This window comes from Zingiber officinale, chromosome 2B (assembly GCF_018446385.1).
Source record: "Zingiber officinale cultivar Zhangliang chromosome 2B, Zo_v1.1, whole genome shotgun sequence".
In the NCBI taxonomy this organism is placed as follows: Eukaryota; Viridiplantae; Streptophyta; class Magnoliopsida; order Zingiberales; family Zingiberaceae; genus Zingiber; species Zingiber officinale.
In genome coordinates this window covers 77,451,117-77,469,264 of record NC_055989.1, presented here as the reverse complement: position 1 = coordinate 77,469,264, position 18,148 = coordinate 77,451,117, and positions in this window count along the sequence as shown.

Genomic DNA, 18,148 nt, shown 5'->3' with positions numbered 1-18,148 from the left:
GAAGCTCTTGGAGGCCGGCCACATAAGGGAGGTGCAGTTCCCGAGCTGGCTCGCAAACGTGGTGCTGGTCTCCAAACTAGGCAACAAATGGAGAGTCTGCATTGACTTCCGGGATCTGAACAAGGCCTGCCCGAAGGATTTCTACCCTCTGCCCCGGATCGATCAACTAGTAGACTCCACAGCTGGGTGCGAGCTGATATGCATGCTGGATGCTTATCAAGGCTACCATCAAGTACCGCTCGCCCGAGAAGACCAAGAGAAGGTCAGTTTCGTCACTACAGACGACACTTACTGTTACAACGTAATGTCGTTCGGGCTGAAGAACGCAGAAGCTACCTACCAGCGGCTGATGAACAAGGTATTTCGGGAGCAAATCAGGCGCAACTTGGAAGTATACGTAGATGATATACTTATTAAATCCTTCCGAGCGGCAGATCTTTATGCGGAAATGGAGGAAACCTTCCAAACACTAAGGAGATACGGGGTCAAGCTGAACCCTCAAAAGTGCTTGTTCGGAGCAAAAGGCGGGCGTTTCTTGGGCTATATTGTGACCGTGCGGGGCATAAAGGTGAACCCCAGCAAGGTGAAAGCATTGCAAGATATGTCGTCTCCTAGAAATCTTCGAGAAGTACAGCGCCTCACCGGTCGGATAACGGCGCTATCATGATTCATCTCCCGAACGGCCGACCGAAGCCTCCCTTTCTTTAAGATTCTGCGCAAAGCTACCAAGTTTCAATGGGACGAGGAATGCGATCGGGCGTTCGAGGAGCTGAAGACTTATCTCAATTCTTTGCCCGTGCTGGCCAAACCGGTTGTAGGAGAGCCGCTCCGTATTTACTTATCTTCGACCGAGCATGCAGTGGGCTTGGCATTAGTGAGGCCGAACGGCGAAGAGCAGCCCGTGTACTTCTTAAGCCACATTCTAAAGGATGCTGAGTCTCGCTACACTGGTCTCGAGAAGCTGGCTTTTGCCTTGATCCTCGCCGTGCGGAGACTGCGCCCCTATTTTTTGGCGCATACAATCATCGTGATGACGAACAGCCCGCTGGGAAGGGTACTCCTGAATCCAGAAGTGTCCGGGCGACTCATCAAGTGGACAACGGAGCTGAGTGAATTTGACATTCAGTATCAACCCCGCTCGGCAATTAAGGCGCAGTCCTTGGCAGATTTTGTGACCGAGGTACAAAATCCCGAGCCCAAAGCTATGTGGAGAGTATTTGTGGACGGATCGTCCACTCGGCTCGGAAGCGGAATTGGTATCCTGTTACTTTCCCCTCAAGAAGAGCAGATACACCTGTCCGTCCGGCTGGACAACCGAGCAACCAATAACGAAGCGGAGTATGAGGCCCTCTTAGCCGGCCTGCAAGTCGCACGGCATGTGAGAGCCAGCCGGGTGACGCTATTCTCAGACTCCCAATTGGCCGCTCAGCAACTTTCAGGGTCCTTCGAGATAAACAACGCAAGGCTCAGGCTCTACGCGGAGGCCTTTGAAAAGCTCAAGGCCAACTTCATCGAAGTTGTCATACAGAAGATCCCCCGGGCCGAGAACCAATCTGCGGACGAGCTAGCCAAGCTCGCTAGTTCGATATCGCCGGTCGTCATCTAGCAACCAATCGAGCAAGTGTCCCTGGTGGCGCACATCGACCGGATGGAATGCCTCGCATTCCCGAGCGATTGGAGAACATCCATACTAGAATTTTTGCGATCGGAAGCCATGCCGTCCGATCGTGAGGAAGCCCAACTATTGAGGAGGAGAGCCGGTCGGTTCACACTCATTGGGGATCAACTTTACAAAAAGGCGTTCTCCCGACCGCTGCTGAAGTGTGTCAGCTCGGAAGACGCAGAGTACATTCTCCAGGAGGTACACCAAGGATCTTGCGGAGGTCATCCAGGCAGCCGGTCTTTGGCTAGGAAGATCCTGCTGGCCGGATACTTCTGGCCAACCCTACAGGAGGATGCCGCTCGGACCGTGGCTACCTGCCTTTCTTGTCAGAAGCACCACAACTTCTCCCATAGGCCGACGGAGGAAATGAAGGCGTCTACAGTATCCTGCTCATTCGACCAGTGGGGCATGGATATCGTAGGGCCTTTCCCCATGGCGACCGCGCAGCGGAGGTTTCTACTGGTGGTGGTCGACTACTTCTCCAAGTGGGTCGAAGCCGAACCACTGGCCAAGATAACCGAGCAGATGGTCAAGAAGTTCATCTGGCAGCATATAATCTGTCGGTTTGGCATTCCTCGTCGGCTCATTTCGGATAATGGCCGGTAGTTCGTCGGTCAGCAGCTTGGAGAATGATGCAAGGGGTACGGCATCGCGCAGCACTTCACTTCCGTGGCGTATCCGCAGAGTAATGGTCAAGCCGAAGTAGCTAACAAGGAGATCTTGCGAATACTTCGGGTTCGGCTCGATCATATGGGAGGAAGCTGGGTAGACGAGCTGTCGGGCATGCTATGGGCCATTCGCACAACCCCAAAGGAGGGAACGAGAGTGACACCATTCCACTTAGTGTATGGGGGTGAGGCGGTCGTCCCAGTCGAAGTCGGCGTGGAGTCCGATCGGATCCAAAGATACGATGAAGATAACACCGAGCAGAGGCAGCTGGAGTTGGGCCTAGTGGACGAGACAAGAGCTAAAGCAGTCGTCCAGCTGATGGCGTACAGGCAAAGAATGAAGCAGAATTACAATCGGCGTGTGATTCCCCGAGCCTTCTAGGTTGGCGACCTAGTGTGGAAAAAGGTGAAGCCGGTCGGCGATGTGAGCAAGATGGAAGCTCCCTGGGCGGGGCCCTTCAAAGTCGTCGAGAAGCTCCGATCGGGTGCCTACTACTTGGAAGATGAGGATGGACGCCGGCTAGAACGACCATGTAGCGCAAACCACCTCCAGCCGTACCGCGCTGGGTAAAAGGTGCGCCAGTGTAATTCATTTCATGTATGCTCCGTTCGTCTGTATCCTTTGGCTGTAGGAGTAGAGATTAACAAAAGGATAAAGGATATGTGCATTGGAGGCCGAACGGTAAAACTCCACGAAGATCGTCGAGGGCAACGTTAAACTCTAGAGTCAAACCGACGACTATAAACCCCCCGGTCGGAAGACCGTCGAGCGGCGACGTTAAACTCTAGAGTCGAACCGGCGACTATAAACCCCCCGGTCGGAAGACCGTCGAGCGGCGACGTTAAACTCTAGGGTCGAAGCGGCGACCATAAATACCCCGCTCGAAGATCGTCGAGCGGCGACGTTAAACTCTAGAGTCGAACCGGCGACTATAAACTCCCCGGTCGGAAGATCGTCGAGCGGCGACGTTAAACTCTAGGGTCGAAGCGGCGACCATAAATACCCCGCTCGAAGACCGTCGAACGGCGACGTTAAACTCTAGGGTTGAAGCGGCGACCATAAATACCCCGTTCGAAGATCGTCGAGCAGCGACATTAAACCCTAGAGTCGAGCCGGTGACTATAAACCTCGCAGACAGGACAGCGTCGCGCAGAAGCACCTCAGCGAAACGCTAGCAGAAATTCCATGTAGAATGGAAAGTCGTTTAGCACCTCAGCGAAATGCTAGCAGAAATTCCATGTAGAATGGAAAGTCGTTCGACCGAGCGGCGCAGTTAAGAAAAACACTTCAACAAAAACTAACAGAAATTCCAGGCAGAATGGGAGGTCGGTTGACCGATCAGCGAAGTTAAAAAAAAAAAAAAAAAGGTTGAGCGACCGGTCGGCGCAGTTACAAAGCTCACTCAAACGAAAGGCTAACAGAGTAAAAGTTGGCATTCCAAAGTTACATTTAAAAGTTCGCCGACCGGGGGCAAAGTTACAGATGCAAATCTTCACTAAAATTAAGGCTTAGCCGATCGGGGGGATTACAGAAAATACTTCATTCAAGATAGTTGAAAACATGCTTCGGAATGGCGGTGAGAAGCGCCGCATGCTCCGTAGCAGGGATGGCCACGGATTCAGGGAGCTGACCCTTGGACTTCAGATAGTCCGCCGTGGCGGTGATGGCCAACTCGAAGGCGATGACCATCCGGTCGCAAACCTTCTCCATAAATTCCACTGAGCGGATGTATTTTTGCCTCAAGGTGGCGACGCGGCCTGGCTCCGCTTCTTGGTACTCCTTGAAAGCGGCACGGGAAGCGTCAAGAGCCTCCTGCAAAGCCTTCAATTCGTCCTTGAGTTTTGTCACCTCCTCCGAACGGCCTTTCTGCTGTCCGTCCAACAGCTCGGCTAGCTCCTTCACACGCTGCTCCAGAGCTCGGGCCTCCACATTCTTCGCTTCCAGATCGGCGATAGCGGTATTCTTCCGAGTGGTGGCGAGTTCTATCTTGCGGTCATAAGTTTTGGCCTGCTTTTCGAGCTGGGCCAACATGTATGCCTGGTCGGTCGTCTTCTTCCGCTCGGCCTCCAGCAGGTCCTTGGTCTTCACGAGCTCCTTCTGCAGCTCGGCATATGAGGGGCTTTGAGAAGAAGACGGGCCGCCCGGACTCTTCAGTTTCTTCAGCTCCTCCTCCACCATGGCCAAGCGGTTGGCGGCAGCGATGTCTTCCACCCATCTCTGATGTACGCAGTAATGTTAAAATACCAATCGGGAAGACTACATTAAAGAATAGAAATGAAGCTTACTCCTGTAGCCTGCTGCATGTGGCTGTCAGCCAGTTTGCCGAGCGGCATCACAGCGACACGGGCTCGGGCGTCCGCCCACATCGCAGCAAGGGGCCCCTTGATAGTGATCATGTGTTCAGGAGCCGTCGGCTGATCTGAGTCGACCATAAATGCCTCAGTAGGGAGGTGCAGGTTGGCCTTAATAGTGCGCCGCCGACCCGGAGTCGTGTGGGTGGACGTTGAAGGATCGTATGTCGGGCGGGACATCGAGGAAAAAATGCCCGAGCGGCGGATTCGGCGGGGTGCAGGAGGAAGAGAGCTGACCGGCACCGCCTCTATGGGGTCTGCAGGCGGATCCAGGTGGGAGGGGGTCCGGTCGGAGGAGAGCGCCTCGACCGATGGTGCTTTGCCGCGGGGAGATGAGGTGCCCGTCCGCTCGGACGCCTGTACCGCGGAAGTAGCTGATCGCAGGGGAACCTCCACCCGGCGTCTCTTCTGGTTGAGGGGGAGTTCGTCGTCCGGCTCGGAGTCATCCCCCCGAGCGGAAGGGCCTCTGCTGGAAGTTGCACCACCCGTTGCTTCCATAGGCGAAGCCTAAGCGGCCGACTCCCCTACATTTGCTTCACTCTCGCCCTCGCGGGAGCCGATCGGAGCGATGCCCAACAGCTCCATCTCCTTTGCTACTGCCACCTCGATTGCGGCCGCTTTTTTCTTCAGAATCCTGAGCAGCACAGATTCCATTACGATGTTCGCTGCAAGGAAAGGAAAAGGAAATCAGTTAGAACTCAAGGCAAACATACAAGTGAAGTTCTTACCAAAGCTGCTCGGGAGAGGGGTCCGGCTCGGACTCAGACCAAACATATACATCACTCCTTCAGGTAGAAGCTTGTTGATGTCGAGCTTCAGACCGGCTAGCATGTTCGCTGCTTGAAGGTAGTTTGGTCGGGTCTTATACCTCTTTAGCTCAGGAGGGGTGGGCTGTCCTACCTTCCATTTGGTCCGAAAAGGAAGCCGACCGGGAATACGAAGAAAAAAGTAGTACTCTTTCCAATGTTTGTTGGAAGAGGCCAGTTTATCAAAAAAGACTAAACCGGGCCAAGCCTGAAACAGATAAGTGCCCGGCTCGGACTGCTTGGGATAGTAGAAATAATAGAAAACCTCCGGGCGGAGGAGAATGTTGTGTATCTTAAACAACACCACAACTCTGCATAGAAGGCGAAAAGTGTTGGGAACCAACTGGGCGAGCGGAATGTCAAAAAAGTTGCAAACTTCAACGATGAAGGGGTGGAGAGGAAACCGCAGACCGGCTATAAATTGGTCGCGGAAAAGACAAATCACGCCGCGCGGAGGTCGGTGCGGCCGAGCGGAAGGCGAAGGTAATATAAGTTCGAAATCAGAGGGGATGTCGAAAGCGTTGATCATGCTCTCTGCATCACGCCGATCGAACAGTGACTCCATGGTAGTATACCATGGGCCAAGAGCGAGGTTCGCGGGCTGAGAAGAGCTTGCCATCGCCGGAACAGCAGAGAAGGCAGAAGTAGGAAGGAAAAGCAAAGGCGCGAGGGAGAGGATGAGCGGAATAGTAACCGAAAGACAAGAACGCGACCAAGAATGAAAACACGGGAACCAAAGAGAGAAAGGCAGAGGAACCTTACAGAAAAGATGAGGATCGAAGGAAGAGGTCACCGGAGCGAGGAGTGCAGGGGAGAGGCTTCTGAGCACGCGAAGGCAAAGGTGTGGCAGAGAAAGGCGGCGAAAGCTTTATAAGGATGGGCTCGATCCGCCCGAGCCGTCGGATGCGGGTCACATAACCCGAGGCCCGCATCCAACCGTCCATTTCAAACCGACGGACGTCGCATCGGGTGTAAGGCAGCGGCCGTACGATGACATCAACAGCCCCATGTGGCATTCGGTCAGAGGAGGGCCTTTAATGAGCCCCATCACGAGGCAGAACACGCGTGCTCAACCATAATGGTGGAGATTTGCACGCATTCCGAGAAGATCCCGCGGACATCATCACAAGCCATCGACAAGCCAGTTGGGCAGCCCTCGGTAATTAGCCGACCGACGATATTCGACCCCATAATGGCCGAGCGGGAGGTCGGACTTAACGCCTCCTTCGACTAGACTTGAGGGGGAGGCATGTGATCCGGTGATAAGGACGGGGGACCCTCGTCGGCGGGAGGTCAATGACACGTGAAGGTCAATGGTCAAAGAGGGTCAACCCCAAGGTCGTGCCGAGCGGACCGGCGGGTTAACCGGACATTCGGCCGACCGAACACCCGACCAGGGGTTTCACGGGCCGGACAGAGGACAGCCCGACCATGGGTCGGGTTTCCGATGCTCAAGGTAAAAGAGTCTCTGGGCCGAGCGGACAGGCCGCTCGGCCAAGCCACAGGACGATAAGACGCAATCCCATCCGAGCACATGAGCGGGGCTTTCTCGCCCGGTCCGAGGTACGCGCATTCCCGGAGGCCGGGAGCGCCGAGCGGCCGGTCCGCTCAGCCCGGGAACCAGCAAGAGGCGCAAAAGGACAAAAGGGACAGCTGGGGACATCATCCTCGAGACACCTGCCGCCGACAAACAGCGTGGTCGGCGGCCATACCGGACAGAGTATCGTACGGTGGAAGTTTCCACCGTCACATCAGGGATATGCTCGGGCGATTGCGGAATGGCGTCAAACATGCTTTTCTGACACACTCATTTGAAGGTATGTTTGGGGAAGAGTGCACGCATCGAGAAACGTGCCCGCACCTCCCCGGGGTCCTATATAAGTACCTCAAACTTCGACGGAGATATTCATTCTGGAGCACTGTAGCCACTGTAACGCCCGCCCCTCCTGCTATTAGGGTGCGGGGTTACTTTACTTAACCATTACTATTGCGGAAACATACATGCATATTAATCTTTCTTTCGAAAGTAAAACATTAGAAATATCCTGAAGTCATGCGGACAATAACATAACACACTTAGTTCATGTCATCATAACAGAATAACATAAGCAGGTCTTTCATTTATCTTAGCCGTGCCACCACCACACACATCTCCTTGCCTCTCCTGCAGCTCCCCTAGGTCATCCATTCTTTGCTTTTATCTGTGGTACAAGGAAAGTAAGCTATAAGCACACAAACTTAGTAAGATCCTTTCCTACTCACAAAATCCATATATCAAGCATAAACACATAAGCATATAATCATGGAAATAAAATCATCTAACATCATATGGTGAATGCATAGCATCATAACATATTATCTCATAAAGAACATCATGCTATATCACATCATAAATCATCATGTCATATAAATCATAAGAGTATAGCATGTCATATCCTAAATCATAAAGAACATCATGCTATAACATATCATAAATCATCATGTCATATAAAACATAAGAGCATAACATGTCATATCATAAATCATAAAGAACATCATGCTATAACATATCATAAATCATCATGTCATATAAATCATAAGAGCATAGCATGACATATCATAAATCATAAAGAACATCATGCTATATCATATCATAAATCATCATGTCATATAAATCATAAGAGTATAGCATGTCATATCATAAATCATAAAGAACATCATGTTATATCATATCATAAATCATCAATCATATCATGCAGATGTCTTTTAAAACATGTGTCATGTCGTATGCAAGATGTCTTAAAATATATCATATAGTACTTGAACATAATATCATCATGAGGGCCCGGCTTGTACCACATACATACATAAATGCGCGCAATCCCTAGGACAGGGTAGCTAGCCCCAAACCTACTAGGGATCTAGGTCCGTACTACGACCGTCGACCTAGGGGCGTACTAAGGAGTCCATCCCTTTACTAGACCCGTTCATAGTCCGTCGGCCTAAGGGCGCTTATGGAGCCCACCCTTGGTACAAGCCATACAAAGTAAAATAGCATATCATGGTTCATGTCATAACATAGCATATCTTATCTTATCATATCATGAAGAGTGCTCTTAATCCCCAAAGGGAAGCAACTCTTAGGCCTTCACTTATCATGTCATAAAGAGTGCTCTTAATCCCAACAAGAAGGGAAGCAACTCTTAGGCCTTTGCTTATCGTATCATAAAGCATGCATATTTGGGCACACAACACATCATAAGAGACATTATTATGCATGGATCATAAGCATACATAAATGAGCATGTTATTTGTCATATCATAAAGCATGCATATTTGGGCACATAGCACATCATAAGAGACATAATCATGCATGGTTCATAGGTATACGTAAATGAACACAACACCTATCATAGAAAAGACATGATCATGCATGAAATCATTAAATAACATCTCTTAATTCATAACGTAGCATGTGAGGCACATCTAGGCTTCTAAACCCATAATGGCCGAAAGTTCAAGGGTATGAACTTAAACTCTAAACAACATACAAGCATAAGAATCTCATGTTAACTTCATATCATATCACAAGGAAGGTCATAAGCATGTTAATCTCATTTCTAAGCTTTCCTAGGTTTTGATCCTTATCATGGCCGAAGGTTCATGAAGAAGGAAAATCAATTCCAAATATCATACAAGCATGAACATCAAGCTAAATTCATATCATATCATAAGGAGATACATGAGCATGCTAGGTTAAATTTTTAGCTTCCTTGAACCCTAAAATCTGTTCATGGCCGAACCATTCATGAAGAGGAAACCAAGCTCTAAGCAACATGCAAGCATAAATATCTAGCTAAATTCATATCATATCATAAGGAGATACATGAGCATGCTAGGTTAAATTTTTAGCTTCCTTGAACCCTAAAATCTGTTCATGGCCGAACCATTCATGAAGAGGAAACCAAGCTCTAAGCAACATGCAAGCATAAATATCTAGCTAAATTCATATCATATCATAAGGAGATACATGAGCATGTTAGGTTACATTTTTAGCTTCCTTGAACCCTAACATTTGTTCTTGGCCGAAACATTCATGAAGGGGAAACCAAGCTCTAAGCAACATGCAAGCATAAATATCTAGCTAAATTCATATCATATCATAAGGAGATACATGAGCATGCTAGGTTAAATTTTTAGCTTCCTTGAACCCTAAAATTTGTTCTTGGCCGAAACATTCATGAAGGGGAAACCAAGCTCTAAGCAACATGCAAGCATAAATATCTAGCTAACTCCATATCATATCATAAAGGAAATCATGAGCATGCTAGATTTAGTTTAAAGCTTCCTTAGACACTAAAATTCTCCATGGCCGAACCATAAAGAAGCATGTGTCTAGGTTTCAAGCAACATCAAAACATGATAACCCTAAGTTAGCTTTATATCATATTCTAAGGAGAGTCATGAACATGTTAGACTAAGTTTTAAGCTCTCCTAGGTCTTTCATTCACATCATGACCGAAACCCTATAGTATAATACCACTAGGTTCCAACACATACAAGCATGCAGTACTTAGAATCTTTCATACCATTTCATAGAGAAGATCATGAGCATGACAACCTAAATTTTTAACTTCTCTAATTCTTTTTATTCATGACTTGGCCGAACACCTTAGGGCATGAAATTAAGTTTAAAGCAACATACAAGCATAAGAAAACCAAACCAATCTCTTATCATAGCATACATATCATAAGGACGTAGTGAACATGGTTAGTTTAGGTCTTAAGCTTTCCTAGGTCCTTCATCTACACTTGGCCGAAGGTTCACAATTGTAAATCTAGGTTTTAAGTAAACATACAACATGAGAGCATTAACTAGCTTCTTATACTAGGGTACTTATCATAAGAACATAATAAACATGCTTATTTAGGTCTTGAACTTCCCTAATCCTTTTTTTCTACACTTGGTCGAAAGTTCCACCTTGTGACCCTAGGTTTTAAGCATTCTAATCTTATGGAAAACATAAACAACTTGTACCACAGGTGAGGGGATACTTACATCCTTTCGCTTGTTGTTCCTAAAGAAAGTGGTACCCTTGTGAGGAGGAAGAAGGAGCTTCTCTTCCTAGTTCTTCCTTTTGTTTTCTCCTTCTTGTAAGGAGTAAACCTTGAGACTCCTTCTTAGAAATTAGTTTTCACCTTAGCTTGGTTTTTAGAAATGAGGGAGAGAGGGCTCTATGTCTCGGTGGGGAAGGAAGAAGGAAAAAGAAAGAGGAAGAAGAAGAAGGAAGGATTAACAACTTTCTTTTCTTCTCTCAATCCTATTTATTTCCCATGTAAATGAAACATGTCTTCATTCATCCACTTAACCCCTCTATCTCTACCCTCTCTTAATTCCCACGAAATTAGAGGAAAAGAAAGGAAGGAAAGCAACTTGGCTTTTGCTTGCTTCTTTCCTTAACCAAGAGGAAGAGGAGGTAAGCTACTTGGTTTTCTCTTGTTCCTTTACTTAACTATCTTCTTACTCTTAACTACAATTTCCATTCTTTTCTATTCATCTATTATTCATTATCCTAGTGGTTACCATACACCAATTTAACTCTATTATTTGTGGGAGGTTCAAGGTTCAAACCTTAACCTCACTTCCTTTTTATTTTATTTTGGTTTCTATTTCCATTTCTCCTTTTTCTTTTATTCTAAAGGAAAAATACTCATAGGTATAGCTTATCATTTCGTGGGTGTTACAGCCACAGTAGTGTTACTTCGTTTCTTTCTCTTCGCTGCCTGACTTGAGCATCGGAGGGTCGTCGCCGGGAACCCCTTCCCGGCCCAGCTTCCTTGCAGGTTCGCCGGAGGTCCACATCACCAGCCGGAGACAGCGGAGAGCGCCACGTCCCCAACGTCCACCAACTCGGCGCTCGGACAGGATCACTTATCAAATAAATAGAAAAAAATATAAGGCGATTGCCTTAGGACATCCTTTAAATTCTAACAGATGTGGCAGCTAGCATGTCACTCTCAATAGGACTTCACTTCTCATTCAATGCTAAGGCCTTCAATAGGAGTGTGATCGAACCAAGAGTCGGTCGAATTTGAGGGATCTAGTGTTTCACTCCTATACTAAGACATCTATTAGATATCAGATCAATTGTAAGCCCACCGGGTTTAAAGGATGGTTGGCTTCCTACATAATCAGTCGGGCATATATTTGGTCGAGTATAAGAAACAGATGGAAGTTAACACTATTCACACTAGTCTATGAAGAGGAGCAAAAGCTTGTCTCATGTTCTTATTACCTCCAGCATGTAGATGGAAAGAACTTAAAGTACCCATGGAGCACAAATCATCTCCCTATGAGGCTTAAGACTACATATGTAATGCATTAACGTAACATGTTGAATATTTACACTTGATGAAAATGTAGGCAATTTTATCTTGAAAGACCCATATTCCAGGAGCCACTGATAGGGTCATAAGCGAGTATTGCTCTCACGAATATATGTCCTAGACTGCCGAGTCATTCAGCCAGATTATAAACGAGCGTGGCTCTCACGCCTATGTTCCAGACTCCCGAGCCTTTCGACTGAGTTATAAGTGAAGGTGGCTCTTGCGCCTATATTTCAGACTCAAAGCCATTCAACCAGGATATAAGCGAGTGTGGCTCTCGTGCCTATATTCCAGACTCCCAAGCCTCCGACCGGGTTATAACCGAGAGTGGCTCTCGCGCCTAATTCCTAGACTCCCAAGCCTCTAGCCTGGTTATAAGAGAATTTGTCTCTCGCGCCTAATTCCTAGACTCCAGAGCCTCCTGCTAGGTTATAAGCGAGTGTGGCTCTCATTCCTATGTCCCAGACTCCTGAGCCTCTATCCGAGTTATAAGGGACCATAGCTCTCGCAGCAAACTCTCAAGCTATTCGACCATGTTATAAGAGATCATGGCTCTCGCGCTTATGTCCTAGACTCTCGAGCTTCATGCCGGGTTATAAGCGAGCGTGACTCTCGTGCCTATATCCCAGACTCCTAAGCCGCTCGGCCAGGTTATTAGCGAGCATGGCTTTTGCACATATATTCTAGACTCCCAAGCCGTTCAATTGGGTTATATGTGAGTGTGTCTCTCGTGCCTATATTCTAGACTCCCGAGCTATTTGGTCTGGTAATAAGCAAGCTGACTATCATGCCTAAGTCCGAGACTTCCGAGCCTCCGACTGGGTTATAAGCGAGCGTGACTCTTGCACCTATGTCCCAGACTCTCGAACCTTCGGCCAGGTTATAAGAGAGCGTGGTTCTCATGCCCATGTCCCGGATTCCTGAGACTCCAGTCGAGTTATAAGCGAGCGTGACTCTCGTGCCTATGTCCTAGATTTTCGAACCATTCGATCGGGTTATAAGCGAGTGTGGCTCTCACACCTATGTTCCATACTCTCGAGCCTCCAGCCGGGTTATACACGAGTGTGGCTCTTGTGCCTATATTCCAGACTCCCTAGTCGTTTGGTTGGGTCATAAGCGAGCATGGCTCTCGCGCCTGTCCCAGACTCCCGAGCCTCCGGTAGGGTTATGAGTGAGCGTGGCTCTCGCACCTATATCCCAGAGTCCCGAGCCTCCGACCGAGTTATAATTGAGCGTGTCTCTCATGCCTATATTCCAAACTCCCGAGCCTTCAGCCGAGTTATAAGCGAGCATGGCTCTCGCACCTATTGTTATATTTGAGAAGTGTTATAAGACAATCACCTTATGGTTTGTACCTATTTATTGGATAAATAGAAATTTACTATTTGAGTTTATATTTCCTATGTGTATGATTGGATCTTAAACTCATTTACTGAATGTCCGCAATACAATTTATAGCATGAGAGAACTTGTGATTGGATCACAACTAGTGAGCATCTCTACATATGTAATTATGAATGTATTGAAATAGTTCCTAGTCTTTGAATTGATGAGTTCAGACATTATCGATTCTATGAGACTAGCACAAGTTATACTCATTGGTCTAACCAAGCAACTGTTCCTCACTGGTTGAAGACATTGGGATATTGAGAGTTAAACGTGGATGCTAGTTATGGTAACTAGTTTATTGAAGTGACCTGCTATAAGACTTTATATCGTTCTCTACGTATATGGATATATCAATGAAGTTTTTATTGCAGTTCGAGTGCAAGTTTCCTTTGACTTGAGGTATTCAAGTTATCTTGGCTATGAAGACTTATATTTTGACATCTTAAGTAAGCATCTCCATGAAGGTGTGGACTCGGGACGATTGGGTATAAGTCAAAGTGCCCAGAGATGTTTGAATAGCCAACAAAGGATTCACTACTCCTTGTGAAGAGATGTATACCTTATGATCACTTATCAGGATTATTATTCAAAGTCTTTTGCCAAAGCATCATATGTCAAGAACACAGGACTCTTGGACACATATACGAGTAATTTAAATCCGCAAGACGATGAAGTATTACTTGGGCTAGGTGTGACGTAATCAGCCTAGTGGGAACTGACACATAGACCATATCCTAAATCAAGTGGGTAAGATGAGTGAAAGGAACAAGACACGACATACTGTAGTTACTGAAAGGTTCAGAAGTGGTTTTAGAATTAACCGATGATTTTTCGATCAATTGGGAATCATGATGTACTACTACTAGATGTCACTCATGATGATTGATCCATAATTAATGATTAATTATGGACAGCGAACATAACCGGAAATTTAATGTGTCACACTCATTACGAGTTTATCTGAGAGACATAAAATAAATTTGAGAATTGAATTATCAGATCAAGAGAGATTGGATTTGGTTAGACCAAATGAAGGGTAAATGTGAAAAGGGATTAGCGTAACGAAAGCGTGGTTAGGTCACGTCTTTTAAAATAAGTTGGACACTCTTTAGTTTAATAAATGAACTAAATTGATTTGATTTTAATTAAAAGAGTTTTGGTTATTGAACCAACTGATTTAGTTATTGAACCAATTGGTTTAGTTTAGAACCCAACTTAAGACTAATGATATAAATTTTGGATTAGTTAATATGAATTTGGATTTGATCAAAACCTGATAGGAGAACCATATAAGATAGGGATGAGAGAGGAATAAATTTAATTTTGGAATTAAATTAATTTTAGAATTAATTTTTTTTATTTTCTTTATTTGTTTTTTTTTATTTCTTGTTCGGTTTTCTTTTTCCAAACAGAGAAAACGAAAAACATGAATTCCCTCCTTTTTCTTTGCTTCCGCCGCCGCTCACGAAGAAAAGACTCTCTTTTTCTTTGCTGCCGACGAAGGAAATGTTAGAAAATGGGTTTGGTGACTATTAAGGATTCTTAATATGGTTATTTCACAGGGTAGATTATCGTAAATTAATTTTAAAATAGTTAATCATATTAATCAATTAAATTAATCATAATAAAAAAGTTTAATGAAAAGATATAAGTGTAAAGGTTTAAGGGAAAATACACATCCCATATCTTTTCATCTCTTGGAAGAAACCTTTTATCTCTTGAAAGTAACTCTTTATCCGTATAAAATAAATATCATTCCTTCCACTCAAATCACTCAATTCTCAAATTATAAATTCTCCTCTTGGGTTCTATTCTCTCTCTCCTCTCTCAAGAATTTCAAGGCTTCAAAAGTTCGACGGGGCTCGAAATTTGGAGTGCCCATATTTTAAGACACAAGTTGTTATATCTTGGGAGACAATTGTCAATAAATCGTAAGCACCTGGGCGGGAGCAATATCGTCTTAAGGAAAGAAGACCTGACCTTTACATCGACCTTAATACTTTTATCCTTAGAGATAAGTTTACCCAAAGGGGTTGTACCGATATCCGAAGGGATAACTCAGTGACCGACGAGATTAGGTCAGTAGCGATGATACCAAGAAAGGTATGTCTCTTACCCGAAAGTGTACTTCGATAATGGAAAGGGGATGTCGAGAGTATAAATGGGACAAGGTCCACATCGCCATACCGAGCTTCACCGGTTAGAGTCATTGACTCATCATCGAGATGACTAACCGGGCCCAAATGTTGAATCTCAATACCGAAGATCAATATACCCATATTTTTCTTAGAAAAAAACATCCAACAATTTTAAGATGATATTGACGATTATGGCGTTCGTGGGTCCCACTCCTACTAGAGAAAAATTGGAGAAATTCTCCATAATTGTCTTTAAGTGATGACAGTACAAGACACTGTATTACTTGAAGAAAATATATCTTTTAAGGTTACTATTAAAAGATGTCCTTGCACATCTAAAAGTAAACCTCAAGCGATGGGAGAATTACTCACAAGAAAGAATAGAATTTTCCTATGTGAGGATCATGCCTTAAAAGGATGGATAACAAAATTATACCATGGGTATAATGATGGTCAAGGCTTTGTGGTGGTCATTTGACTAAAGTTACAAAGTTGAGGATAGTGAGTTTAAAATATCCAAAAGGAGGGCCAATGAAGGTCTTTAGATAGAAGATCAAGCCCACTTAGTAAAAAACTAGACTTGAGTCTAACTCAATAAGACTTGAGTGGAGGTTAAAATAGATGAGTTAGAAGGATTGCATTACATGTCTTGTAAATAACTAAGAATTGAGTCAAGTGTCTCTCGAAGAGTAATACAATCTTGGTCATCACTCCAATCAAACTACCGTAGTTTTGGCTCAATGAGACTGAAAGACCAAGGGATGCATACTTTTGGAGTCGAGTATCCCTCGAAGAGTAATACAATCCTAGTCAGTACTCCAATCAGACGACTGCAACTTTAGCTCGATGAGATTGGAAGATCAAAGGATGTATACTTCTTAAGTCGAGTATCTCTCGAAGAGTAGTACAATCCTGATCAGCGCTATAATCAGACGACCATAGCTTTTGCTCGATGAGATCGGAAGACCAATGGATGTATACTTCTTAAGTCGAGTATCTCTCGAAGAGTAGTACAATCCTGGCCAACACTCCAATTAGACGATCATAGCTCTAGCTGAGTGAAATTAAAAGACCAAGTGATGCATACTTTCTAGATTAAGCACTTTTTTTTGACAATTGTAATCATGATCATCATCCTGATTAGACAACCGCAGTTTTAACTCGATGAAATCAAAAGATTGGAATTATGGAGATTTGCTTTTAAGCAAGATTGAGGCCCTTGAAGTGTTTTATAAATACTAGAAATGTGGTTGGAAAAATCAACTAAGCAAGATCATCCACGGTGATTGAGGGAGAGAATGCAGGATATTGCTCAAGGAATGTTTCTCAAGGAAGAGTAACATTCCAATAATTGACTATATTATATTTACCTCAATTCAACAATGATGGCTTAAACATTAACGAGATGATAAAAGGTATGTTGATAAGTTTTGGGTTTATCCTGAAAATCGTGGGGGAAATTGTCTTGTTGGTAAACCACAAGTCCAATGAGATAAAAATAAAAAAATCTCTATAAAGCATTGAAAGGTCACATACCTTCTAATGTGGGGGTTAACCATTGTGCTAATATATATGACACATTATGATATTTAAGAAATTATGAGAAGGGCACTAGTGTAAAATGGTAAGTTTTGAAATGACTTAATACCATTAAAGCAGTAGATTTCTAGTGGTAAAATCTCCATTAAATATGGAGAATTGTGTGGATCTGCTAGGCCTACAAAGAGATCAATTAAACTGCATGTCTAGGGGAATGAGTCTAAAACTTAATATTTAAATCGAGTAGTGGTAACCCAACCATGTTGATTAGAGATCCCAAGATCATGGTTCAAAAGGGACAACTAATCTACAAGCACCTAGGAGTAATTACTCCAATTCATTCCTGGAGACAAAAGGTACAACCTGTGAAATGAGTAAAGGATGAACAAAAGTTCTTAATGATTTCTATATTATATCGTAAAGGGTATAATAGGGTATTGCAGGATGCTCTTAATAGTAGATCACCTATATAAGTGTAAAGACGGACCGCTTCAATGAAACACTTATGAATCTCAAGTTTTGTCGATGGCCAAAACGGACACGATAGAAAACTAGTAAAAGCCTAGGGGTTATTGTGTAGATATGATTGTCTTGGTTTACACCAACAACTGAACAATTCAAGACATAGTTCACTGGGCAGCCAAGTAAATTCGATCATATTTCACTACGGAAGGTTCAAAGCCACAAGCTACCATTCCTGATGTAATAGTCTTTTGACGAAACTCTTGTTTGAAATTTGAAACTTATCCATAATTTCTATTCACGTGGGGGATTATTAAACAAATTGGTTTGGTGATCATTAGGGATAAGACAACTATTTCGCGAGTAGACCGTCGCAAATCAATTTCTCGAATGAATTAGAAATTAATGTTTAATGAAGGGTTGCTCCTGTATAATTGGACGAAAATTTAATTCGCATACGAGTTGGATTCATGGTAAACGCTAACTTGAGTATATAGAATCATTGAGGGACATGAAATTATAATTAATTTCATTGATTAAATTATATATTGATTAAAAGATTAATTATTGTGATATTAATTAATTGATTAATTAATATTTACAATAGATTAAGTAAATAGTTAATCATATTAATCAATTAAATTAATAATAATGAAAAGGTTTAATGAAAAGGTTTAAGTGAAAAGGTTTAAGGGAAAAGATACATCTCATATCTTTTCACCTCTTGGAAAAAACTTTTCACCTCTTGAGAGTAACTCTTTATCC